This window comes from Elephantulus edwardii, unplaced genomic scaffold, assembly GCF_000299155.1.
Source record: "Elephantulus edwardii isolate Elephantulus edwardi_28Jun2011 unplaced genomic scaffold, EleEdw1.0 scaffold00124, whole genome shotgun sequence".
NCBI lineage: Eukaryota > Metazoa > Chordata > Mammalia > Macroscelidea > Macroscelididae > Elephantulus > Elephantulus edwardii.
In genome coordinates this window covers 5,555,952-5,568,696 of record NW_006399874.1, presented here as the reverse complement: position 1 = coordinate 5,568,696, position 12,745 = coordinate 5,555,952, and the positions used below count along the sequence as shown (strand labels likewise).

The window sequence follows — 12,745 nt, the reverse complement described above, 5'->3', positions numbered from 1 at the left end:
TAATATTATGGTCTGCAGGAGGATCAACTTTGAGTCAGTTCAATACCTATTCTTGTCTTTCATAACATTGAGATAATGAAATATTTTTCCTGCATATAATTAATGTAATTCGCTTCAAATTAAACTGCATTATGTTTCATGAATACATCATTATTCATTATGATTGGATATGGTTGTTAGGAGACATCCATCATGTCAAGTATGACTCATAATTATCCTACAAACAACAGATCTGAACCTTATCCTATCCTGTGCTGTCTTCACATCTTCTGACACACTAGAACCCATTAGCAGCAGTCATCATGTCAATCCACCTGGTCGAGGGTCTTCCTCTCCTTAGTGGACCCTTCACCATTCCAGGCATCATGTCCTTCTCCAGGGAATAGCCCCTATGAACACTAGAGGAACTTTCTCCATAGTGCATAGTACTTTATTATATGTCTCTACTGCATTTTACATATGCATTCATGCATTAATGAACATTTAGGATGTTTCCATTTATTGCTATTGTGAATAATGCTGCCTTTAACAGACATATGCCTCATACATTGTGCTCTGTTGTCTGTTGAATCCTCACTTGATTCTCATGATGACCCTATAAAGTAGATATCTCAATTTTACAGGTGAGGAAACAAAAGTACAAAAAAGTACACTGCTCAAGATCATGTTTTTAGTACATGCCCAGGACTGAGTTATCAAAATAGAAAATAATTAGTATGGGCCAATTGGCAGCACCTTGATGGATAGTCAAGAAACTAAAGTTGTTAACAATTTCAGCTTGCTCAGCTCCACAAGCAACACTCTTGGAGCCAGCAGTCAGGAGATCAAAAGACAAATTGCGTTGGGGAAGTCTGCTGACAGTGACCTCTCGAAAGTGCTCAACAGCAATGAAATCAGTCTAGAGACTAAGGTGTGCCTCATCCAGGCCATAGTCTTTGCAATTACTTGTATTGAATCAGAGAATGGGACAGTGACTAAGGATGACAGAATAGATGTCTTTGAGCATGGATTCTTTGTGGTGCTAGAGAATAGTATTGAACATATTATGAACTGCCAAAAGAATGAACAGGTCTGTCTTGGAGAGGTTAAAACCAAGTTTCTCCTTGGAGGCAAGGATTTTGAATTTCTGTCTCATACACTTTGGGCACATGGTCAGGAGGGGCCAGTCTTTGAAGAAGGACACCATGCTTGGAAGGGTGGAGGGACAGTACAGGAGAAGAAGACTCCTGATAAATTGGATTGACCCAGTGTCTGGGGAAATGGGGTTAGATGTATTTGAGTTAGTAAGACTGGCTCGGGGCAGGCTTCAGAGCTATTGTACCTATGAATCATGGATGACTTGATGGCACATAACAACAATATCAATAACACAACCACCAGCACCATATTTTGAGAACTCATTATGTGCTAAGTTCAGTCCTAAATACTCTGTATATTAAGGAAAAGAATCCCAACTTTAAAAATAAGAAAGAATGATGAATGCATACCTTTTCATGCTGGAGCCTTGTCTAACAGGTTCACACAGGGATTATTAACTCTGAGAAAGTAGATTTTTTTTTTTTTACTTTGTATTTACTATTGATTGGGGTCCAGAGTCGGTGAAATTGGGTGCTTACTTGATACACTTTAGGTAAGTTTTATATAATAAAATGAAAATAATTAATATAAAAATGACAACTTAAAGAGAAGAGTGCATCTACACTCTACATTAGTGTAAGGATATGACATCAGATGACAACTCAAATCCAAGTATAAAAAATTATAAAAGTATAAAAAATTATAGATGATAAATTTTTGTAAAAGCTATGTGAATACCTGTTTTCACCTTTAATAGACTTGAGACTATAGAAAACAATAACAGACACAATTCATTGCTGAATTTGTAACTTACAAAGCTTTAATATATGGCAATAATAGTACACAAGTGAGAATGAGTCTATATTGGAGAAGAGTTTCTATGTCTCACAGGAATGAAGTTGTATAAATCTAAAGGAGATTCTGAGAAGTTAAGATACGTATTATAATTTTTAGAGAAAATGCTAACAACTAAAAATATAATTTAAGAACCCCATAAGAAATTAGAATTGCATACTATAAAATGTTGTTATGTACCATCGAGTTGTTTGCAACTCATAGCGACCCTATGCACAAGAGCTCTAAACGTTGTTCTATCCTGTGCCAACCTAGCCATCTCAAATGCACTTATTCCCACTGCTCCAGTCACAGAATCAATCCATCTCATTGAAGGTCTTCCTCTCCTTCGCCCCCCTCCACTCTGCCAAACATGATGTCCCTCTCCAAGGACCAGTCCCTCCTTGCAACATGCCCAAAGTATGTCAGACAAAGCTCAGAATCCTTGACTCCAAGGAGCATTCTGACTTCACCTTCTCCAGGACAAACCTGTTTGTTCTCCTAGCAGTCCATGGTATATTCAACACTCTTCTCCAGCACCACAGCTCAAAGGCATCAATTCTCTTTATATCAACCCTATTCACTGTCCAACTCTCCGATGCATAGCACATAATTGCAAAGATTATAGCCTGGATCAGGCGCACCTTAGTCTCCAGCCTGATGTCGTTGCTCTTCAGTACTCTTGAGAAGTCCCTCACAGCTGACTTTCCTAATGCAATTCATCTCTTGATTTTTTGGCTGCTGTTACCAAGAGTGTTGATTGTGGAGCCAAGCAAACTAAAACTGTTAACTATTTCAATCTCTTATCTATTTTTTTTAAAGCAATAAATGAGAAAGAAAAGAATAAAAAGGACAGGAAATAGAGAAAAATAAAAGTAGGATGAGTTGTAAATCTAAATGCATCAATAATAGTATTAAATGTGAAAGAATTAAGCAATCCAATAAAATGACAAAAATTGGCAGTCTAGGTTTTCGGTAGTCAAAAAACACCAAGATTCAACTTCATGGTGTTTCCAAGAGACATGTTTAGATTAAGATACAAATAGACTAAAAGTCAAAGAACAGAAAAAGATACACAATTTAACCATCAGAGAAATGTCTATAATAATACCAGATAAAATAGACTTTAAGACAAAATAAATATTGCTAGGGACAAAGAAGGGAACTCTGGTGACCTAGTGGTAAGAAGCTGTACTGCCAACCCTAAAGCATGCAGTTCGAATCCACCATCGGCTCCTTGGGAGGAAGGTGGTCAACCTCCTCTCTTGAAGTTACATTGTCTCTGAAACTCTCTGGAGGATCACCTATCAGTCGGTTCTGACTCAAAGGTACGTAACAACAGGGACAAAGATTGATATTTAATTATTTCCTGGTATCCTGAAAGAGCGACTAAGAAATTAGAAGAAAAGAAGGATCAGAAATTACTGAAGTTGCCTCTATAGGATTGATTCAAGATCTGAGGTCAAGGTGGAGGAACCATTAGTGTAAAATGTTCCAGCTAGGGAAAATGGGGGTCAGAGAAAGAAGACCTCTGCTCTAATTCCTTTCTTAATGGGCCATATAGTTCAACCTTTCATTCGTTTCATGATTTCATGATCAGTTTGGTTCCAGAAAAAAAAAAAAGTGCAATATATGTCTTACTAAGGAAAAGACTGAGAGGATATAAATTATTTTGTAGAGTAGTAATTCAATTTAGTGGTTGAATGGAATGTGTGCCTCTGAGATGACTAAGGAGAAGAAATGATGAATAATTATGACTGAATGGAAGAAAAGCACTTGAGAAAATGAAAGATTTTAAAAACGTAACTTATGAAGGGCAAAATTCTTCCATTCTTTTGCTCCCTTAATGACCTAAAAGTAATAAAACCACAGGGAGCATCAATCTTTCAAGAATGACACTGTATTAGTTTTATATTAAGTGCTTTAATTTTCCACAAAATTTCATGTGCCACTATATAGCTATCAAATTATATTTATTTAGCCTTTGCACATGTGAAATTTTTTTTTTTTAAATGGGCAACGTTTCTAATTATTGGGAGCATGTTACTTAAATCTACTGAATGAATTGTGCTATTAACTTTTTTAAAGATGTCTTTTATTTTGGATGAATGTTTATACAGCAAATTAGTTTCTCATTCAGTACCTCCCACACAAACTGTCCCATGCCATCGGTTGCTGTCTCCCTTACACTCCCACAGACTGTCAGTACTCTCTCCAGTTCCTCCATGCCTTTCCCATGTCCAGCCCTCCAGTTTGTTTGCCTTCTCATATTTACTTTTAGACAAATATTGCCCATTTGGTCTCCTTTTATTGTTATAAGGAGAGCATTCTCACGGGTGTTTTTGTTGTAGGCTATTATTTCCCTGAAAGGTGACCTCCACGATCAGCTTCAATTCGAGGTTAAAATGGTGTGCCTTCAAGTGATAAAGGGGGTCTGGGAATTGCAATCTCCATTCAAAGGTAGGCAGTGCTAATCCATCAGCTACTCTGAGGAGAATGATGGAAAATCTCCTCCCGTGAATTTTATAACCACTAAAAAACACTCTGCATGGTCAGCTATGAGTTGGTTCCAGTTTGACAGCAATGAGATTTTTTTGTTGTTATAGGGTGAATAGTTTAGGGGTTCTTCCAGTTTCTATCAGCTCAGTATGGGTATCTGGTTGTTTTGAGAACTCTGGTGGGGTAGTGGGTTAAGTTTGGGCTATGAATCAGAAGGTTAGTGGCTCAAAACCACCAGCTTCTCCTTTGGAGAAAAATAGGCTTTCGACTTCCTGTAAGATTCACAGCCTCAGAACCTGATGTTCTGCTCTGTCCTGTGATGTTAGTGTTGTGTACCATGTACAATTGAATCGGAATTGACTCATAGCTGACCCTCCAGTGGATTTTCAGAGGCAGTTAATTGCGTGGGAGGAGATTGTCCATTTTTCTCCACAGAGCAGCTGGTGGATTAGAACCATGTACCTTTGCATTGGCATCACAATGGCAGTGAGCTTTGTTTTGTTTTTCTTTTTTTTTTTTTTCAATTTTAAATTTAGAAATTTATTCTGTTTAATCCACAAGCTTTATATAGCTTTAGTTAAAAAATAAAAACAAAAACCCTGAAAAACAAAAACAGTGAAAACAAGACACTGTATTTCAAAGTCTGGGCCCTCCTAGCCTTTCAAATACAAGAGCTCTGAAAACTGTATATGCCAGTTGGAAGAACAAGACAAAATTATGAAATGAGCCACAATATTTCAAAAACCAGTATTTTATATTACTTGAACCTTCCTGGGTCTAGTTAACTGCCTTTACAAAATAAAAGGGGAGAGGGAATAAAATTCCAGTGTTCCAAATCAACTTGTTACACATCAATATAAACCCACAGTGTCCTGGCAAACAACATGCTTTAATTTTCTGTCTCATCCTAGAGCTCAAATCCTGATTCATTCAGCAGAGACTCCACAGGCAACAGGAAAGATTGTGGCATTAAAATGTTCATTTATACTTTTGTGGTACTTCAACAGTGGTCTTTTTTCTGGGTAAGGTCAGAAACCCTAAGATCAGAAGTATAACTTAAATGGGTGGTAACACTCAAATGACAAAAATAAGGGGTCGGAGAAATAAAAGGGGGAAAAGAAAAAAAGCCACTGGGAATTGCCACGGGCATTTATTAAGGAAATAATAAAATGCCAACCATATTTAAATCCCTTTTTTAAAAAAAGTGATTTATTTTTGGCTTAAAATTCTTTACTCAAAATGAAATTTATGTCAGCTCTCAATGAAAGAACATCACTAATACATTGTGGATACCTTTTGTAATGTAAATCCATGCCTCCCCTTTTTATTTTTACATGGTGAACTTCAACCTAGCAATTATTACAACAAATGTTATAATCTAAAGCTCAAACACATTTTAGCAATTTTGAAATTGAATTGCGTACAAGCCAAATAAAATTTACATCATAAAACATTCCCATCTAAGACGGTGGGGACACTTGAGCCTTCCTCATTGACCTCAGGGCCTTTTTATGTAGGTGCTTTTCTGAGTCGTCAAGGTTGTCTTCAGCTTCATTTTCAGTCTCCTTCTTGGGCTCTGGCTCTGCCTCTGGTTCTTCCTGTGCTGATGTGGTTATAGGAGCAGGAATGGCTGCAGGAGTGACAGCTGCTGCAGTAGCTGCAGCCATTGCCTTTTCCTTCTTGTGTTTTTTGTGCTTCTTGTGCTTCTTATCCTTTTTGTGTTTCTTATCCTTCTTTTTCTTCTTTCCACTTCCTTCTTGGTCTGAATTCCTTGCCGGTGATGGGCTCGGCGTTGGGCTTGTAGCCTTTTTGACCGGCACCGCTGGTGACCAGTTTGTGGTGGGTGACTGAGACTGGATAGGGGATGGAGGTGCCTGGGGTTTTTTAACTGCTGGCTCAGGTGATCCTGAGACAGACCGAGAAGATGAGACTCTCCTTACAGACTGAGGACTTGGTGAAGCAGCCTTTTTTAGCTTTTTAGGTTCCGGAGTCCTCGAGACTCTCCTAATAGGTCTAGTACTTGGAGAAAGGGACTGCCTTCTTTGGGGTGATGATGATACTCCTCTTCGAACAAGGGGAGGACTTGAGGTGGTCTGAGGAGCTCGAGGCCGTGGTGAGGGAGAATGCCGCTTGTTTGGTTGTGGTGACCGGGCTTCCCGGCTAGATCGGCTTGGGGAAGACCCTTTCCTATGTTTTGATGCTAAGGAAGGTGAACGTCTCTTGGTGACTGGGGAGCTTCTTTGTTTGGGAGGTGGAGAATGGGACACCCTACGCTTTGGCGGTGGAGATGGTGACACCCTTCGTTTTGGAGGGGGAGGTGGAGAAGTGGTTCTTCTTTTAGGAGGGGGAGAAGGAGAATATCTCCTCTGTATCGGAGGAGAGTATCTTCTTGGCGAGGGTGAGCGTCGACGTGGTGGAGGAGATGGAGTCTGTCGTGGAGGTGGTGTGGGAGACCTGCATCGCCGAGGAGGAGGAGCAGGGGAAGGAGAACGCCGTCTTCTTGTGGGTGGTGGTGTAGGACTTCTTCTCTGTCTACCACGAGGTGAAGTTTCTTTCTGACGCTTCCGTGGTGATGGAGAAGCACTGCGGGAAGGAGAATGTCTCCGTCACCTTCCTACCTCACCATTCTTCACATGAGACCTCTTGGGTCTTTCATCTTCTGAGGAGGACGAAGAGCCAGAATCAGATGATGATTGTTGGTTCTGTCATCTGTACTGGCGTCTTTGTTGCACAGAATCTGCTGCTGCCATTTTGCCACCTTTATCTTCCGATTCAGATAACTCTACTTTTCGAGGCTTGGGTGCTGGTGAAAGGGACTCTCTTTTTTCTCTAACTTTATGCTTTGCTTTACCTGAAGTTCTCCCGGGAGAAACAGAAACACGACTTTTTCTGGTCCGGTTTGACTGCTGGGGTGTTGGAGAATGACGACTTTTTGGTGGTGGAGTTGCTGGAGGTGATGGTCGGTGCCGTCGCCTTGGAGGACTTGCTGAAGGAGATAATCTCCGAGTTTTTCGAGGGGGACTAGAAGTCCTCTTGGGTGGCTTCTTTGGTGGTGACCGGGAACGAGAAGAAGAGGATGATGAGCTACTCCCAGACAAGGATGCTCATGAGCGCCTTCTTCGTATTACTGGAGATCTACTCCTCTGGTGCCTTGGTGGTGGAGGCATTCGTCTTGGTGGAGTTCTTCTTCGACGAGATGGTCGTCTATACATCGTTGTTATTTAGCTATTCAAGGCTTTTATCTTTTCCATGTAAAGTTGCAGATTAGTTTACACATCTTATTAAAGAAAGCTGTTGGACTGGTGGTGGTGTTGTTAGATGCCATTGAGTGTAACCCATCACAATTCTATGAACAGATCTGAATCCTATTCTATCCTGTGCCATCCTCACACTTCCTGACACATTGTGGCAGTCACTGTGTCAGTCCACCTGGTCGAGGGCCTTCCTCTCCTTCACTGACCAACATCATGTTCCTTTCCAAGGAATAGCTCTGCCTAGCAATTTGCCTGAAGTATGTAAGGTGAAGCTTTATCATCATTGCCTCCAAAGAGCACTCTGCACTTTGTCCAAGACATATTTGTGTTGGACTACCAAAATCCAACCTTTTGACAATCCGTGGGATGTTCAGCACTCTGCTCCAACATCACAGCTCAAAGACATCAATTCTTCTTTTTTCATCCTTATTCAGTATACAGCTCTCAGATCCATAACAAGTGATTTGAAAGACCATGGCCTGAATCAGACGCATGCTAAGCTTTTCATTGGCCTGGTAGCACAGAGACATTCATCATCACCTTTTGCCTACATGGGTGGAGGATTTGTGGGCAGTTTGAGCAGGGTGCTGTTAGTCACTGATTGTGTTGGCTGGGTGGGTGCAAGGCATTGCTCTTGTTGGTGTACTTCCCATTGGAACTCAGAACGGCCCTTGGCAGGTTGACAAGACAGTGGCGAGGAGTGTGTGGAGGATGAGGAGTTACCTGCTGCTCACTGGGTGGGCAAGATACTGTGTGGTGGGGAAATGGGGACTATGGAGTATTTTCTACTCCTGGACAGTTGAGCACTGGGTGGGTGAGGAGGGGTGGTGGTGGGTGGGGCTAGGTGAGAGGGAATGGGAGCTTGTACTGTTCCCTGTAGAGACAGGGCACTGGAGTAGAGGGGAAGGATAATGCTGTTAACCATCGGGAGGGCGTGGGGATGAGAAGCTCCTCTGGTCAGCCAGCTGTTGAGAACTGACCCTTGCCACCTGTGAGGAATAATAGGGTTTTCTTCAGTCTATTTGGGTGGGAAATGTTTCCCCTGAAACTCTGTACATCTATTGCTGCCTGTGTTCCATTCCATTTGTCCTAAGGGTCAGGGACCACCACTGAGGATTAATCTTGTCTCTGGATCATGGATCATGTCTCTATGCTCTGTAAAGGCCATGAGCCTGAGGCCTCTCACGTTCCTTTATTTTTTAAAGTTTTTAACTTTTTTTAAATTTTTATTTTATACTGGTTTATTTACAAAGTTTGTATGCATTATTTTCCCACTTCCTTCACCACCTCCCTCCCTCTACTCATCAAATTGTGTGACCTTATGATTAATGCCCCCCATCCTCATGCCTGTGCTCACCTCCCCCCACCTCAATCCTTAAACTGATTCTATAAAAACGGTTTTATACAATATCTGTCCTTATGAGACTGAGTTAGTTCACTTAGCAAAATACTCTCCAGTCCTTCCCAAGTTTGGTAGTGATTTACAAAATCATTTCTCTGGCATGCTTTGTAGTATAGTATTTCATCATCTGAATGTACCATAATTTTTCAATCGATTCCATTGTGGTTGGACATTTAAGCTGTTTGCATGTTCTTACGATGGTGAATAATGGTGCTATGAACATTGGTGTACAGTGTCCATTTGTGCCTCAGTTCTCATTTTCTCATCACTCTTCATTTTTGTACTTTCTCAATTTGAAATGGTTCCTATCCTTTTTACTTGGCTTCATTCCATGTGTTTTGGAACAATTTCTCTGTCTCTTATTGGGAATCCTATGAAGACACATTTCTGTGCTCTTCTCCTGAGATCGTTGTTGGCTTTGTCTCAAGCTGGACACACTGCTTCACTCCATATCTCTCCTCCTTTGCTGTTTTCATTCAGTTTCTTCTTCCTGTCAATTGTGGACATAGTTTCTTCTTCATTCTCCCATTTGATGCTCGTGGTTCCTGGATTGTTGTCTAGTTCACTTGAGGTTTCAGATCTGTCCTATAGACAGCATGGTTTATATGACTAAGCTACCATCTTGTAACATCTCTTCATTTCTAAATTTTTAACAAATTCAAATTTTTAAACAAATTTTTAAATTTTTATAAATGTATAATGAATAATTTTTCTTTTATTCATTTATAATTTTTAAGAAACATTTTTTAAATTTTTCTTTATTATTATTAATATTTATGTGTGTACTGTCAAATCGGATCTGACTGGTATAGGAGGTGATTATTCCTCCTTGAGCAGAGCATCTGGTGGATTTGAACTGTGCACCTCTGGGATTGCAGTGCGGCTTCTTGCCACTAGGCCACCAGAGCTTGCTAAATGTTTTTTGGTGGTTTTTTGTTTTTTTAAATATACCATAGATTGCTAGGAGAACAAACAGGTTTATCCTAGAGAGGGTGAAACCGTGCTGCTCCTTGGAGGCAAAGATTCTGAGTCTTCGTCTGACATAGTTTGGGCATGTTGTAAGGAGGGACCAGTCCTTGGAGAGGGACATCATGCTTAGGAGGATGGAGGGACAGTGCAGAAGAGGAAGACCCTTGATGAGATGGATTGATTCAGTGACTGAGGTAATGGGGTAGGTGTGTCAGAGACAATAAGTTGGCTCAGGATAGAGCAGGTTCAGAGCTGTTGTGCATAGGGTTACTCTGAGTCACATGCAACTTGTCAGAACTTAACAGCAACAAAATTTGATTCTTGTAACCAGCAGCCAGGAGATCAGGAGGTGTATTGCACTGGAAAAGTCTGCAGTTAGGGACCTCTCCAAATTATTGAGAAGCAAGATATTAGTTTGGGGACTAAGGTATGTTTGATTCAGATAAGTATTTTTAATCACTTGATATGTTGCTGAGAGCTGAATAATGAATAGGATGACAGAAGAAGAATTAATGCCTTTAAACTGTGGCGTTGGAAAAAAGCACTGACTATCCTATGAACTGCCAAAAGAACAAACAGGTATGTTTTGGAGAAGGTGAAGCCAGAGTGCTCCTCGGAGGCAGGGATGGCAAAGTTTCATCTCACTTACACTGGGCATATTGGTCATATTGCTAGGAAAGGCTATTCCTTGGAGAGGGACATCATGCTTGGGAATGTAAGGGGACAGCAAAGAAGACTCTCAACCAGCTGGATTATTAGCACAGCAGTTGAAGCAATTGGTTTGAGTGTGCCAGAGATTGTAAGGTAGGCACAGAGTAGGAGAGGCTTCAGATCTGTTGTTCATAGGGTCACTATGAGTCATTCTAGACTCCATGACATCTCATAACAACAACAACAACAACGACAACAACAACAAACAACATTAGACTCTAACCGTCAGGGTGAGTCTGGATAAGTTTTCAAGTAGACAGATTTTATTTGTCATTTTCCTGTAAGAATAAAAATAATTTTCTTTTAAAACTCTGAGGAAATTGTACATTGCAAGAATCTATTATATCAAGTGCAAATTTGTCCTTATCATATGGAAATAACACTAAGTATTTTTTTATAAAATATTTATGTGTTTCCATTGCACAAATTTCTCCCTAGGGTACTTTTCATTAGAATCAGGAATACTATTTTGATACAGCAGCAAACTCACTGAAGACAATAAACATCTGGTGTTTGTTCTGTGGATGTTACTTGAAACAGAATACCTTTTATTAGAGGCTAGATCAGTCCAGTCTCTTGTGTTTCTGTTGAAATTTTGCCCTGTCTCAACTATATCTAAGGAGAAGGGTTTATTCTTTATTTCTAATTGCTATTTGAGAAGCTCTGGTGTCCTATTCGGAAAGAAATTGTGCTGCCAATCCAAAGACAGGTGATTTGAATCCACCAGCTGCTCCATGGGAGAAAGATGGGCATTCTCTTCTTATACTGCTTATGGTCTCTGAAAGCCTGTGGGAAGTTCAGCGATGAGTTTTTGAGAGTTGCCCTTAAATTACCTCATGGCAGCCTTATTCGTAACAGAAGCTGCCACGTCCTGTACCATCTGCATGATCATTCTTGTGGCCAGTCCGTCTCATTAAGGGTTTCCCTTTCTTTCACTGACCCTTGACTTTACAAAACATGATGTCCTTTTCTAGTGATTGGCCTTTCCTGATGATGTGTCCAGATAAACAAAAGGAAGTCCTGTTAGACGAAGCATTCCATTTCCATTTCTTCTAAGACTGATTTCTTTGCTCTTTTGACTGTGCACAGTATATCTTCAGAAGCTAATGCGCGCCTATGTCGTCATTTTTAAGGAGCCTTGAGTAAATTCCACCGGATAAACCACTTGGATATTTGCAAGGCAAAAGCACTCGGAATTTTAGCAGCACTGGAAAGCTGTTCCAGGATGTCTGACCCAGCCCTTCCATTTTACAGATAAGGATAGAAAGTGACATTTTCTTCAACCTCCCGTTCAGTTGCTCCTCAAAGTCTAACAATCTTATTTTATGAGTATTTCTCAGAAATGTCTCTTCTGTTGACCTTGCTTTCCAGAGTTTCATCAACTTTAATCTGGAAAAACTAGCTTTCCGTCCTTCTTAAATTTAAAATTTAAATTTCCATCCTTTCTCTTAAATTCATATATAAGATTTCAGTTATTTTAAAGAACTAATTTTCCCATATGAAACTTGGAATTTGGTCCCTATGGCTTCCTTTAAGCCTTGTGCACCACCCAGACTGTTAGTGCTGTCCCTTCCAGCCCTGTCGTTCTCTGGCCTTTGGCCGGGATTTCATCTCTTCCTTTAGAGTTAGCCCTGACTACTCACGTCGAGTTTCCTTCCTTGGTACTGCCATAGCATCTTGAACATGTCTCTGTCCTTGCAGTGACATTATCTGGTTGATTTGTGTGTTCTTTGAGATCAAAACAGATTGTTGACATTCAAGATCCTGTACTTTAATCCCTCCCAAAATTCTTGCTCTATAAAGGTATGTGGGATCAGTAAATAGGCAAAATTCACCTTTAGACAGAAAAAATGACTTACAGGGAATTAATAACAGAGCAGGGTGTAAACCATCTTGCCTCATGCCCTTATTGTTGTTAGGTGCCATGAAGTTGAGTATGACTCATAACGACCCTATCAGCAACAGATCTAAACCCTGTCTTATCCTGCATTATCTCTGA

General features: G+C 40.4%; 1 pseudogene; it reads right to left on the bottom strand.

Moving 5' to 3' along the window:
- Positions 1-5,870: 5,870 nt before the first annotated feature.
- On the bottom strand, positions 5,871-7,622 carry LOC102865156 (annotated as a pseudogene).
- Between the last annotated feature and the right edge of the window lie 5,123 nt (positions 7,623-12,745).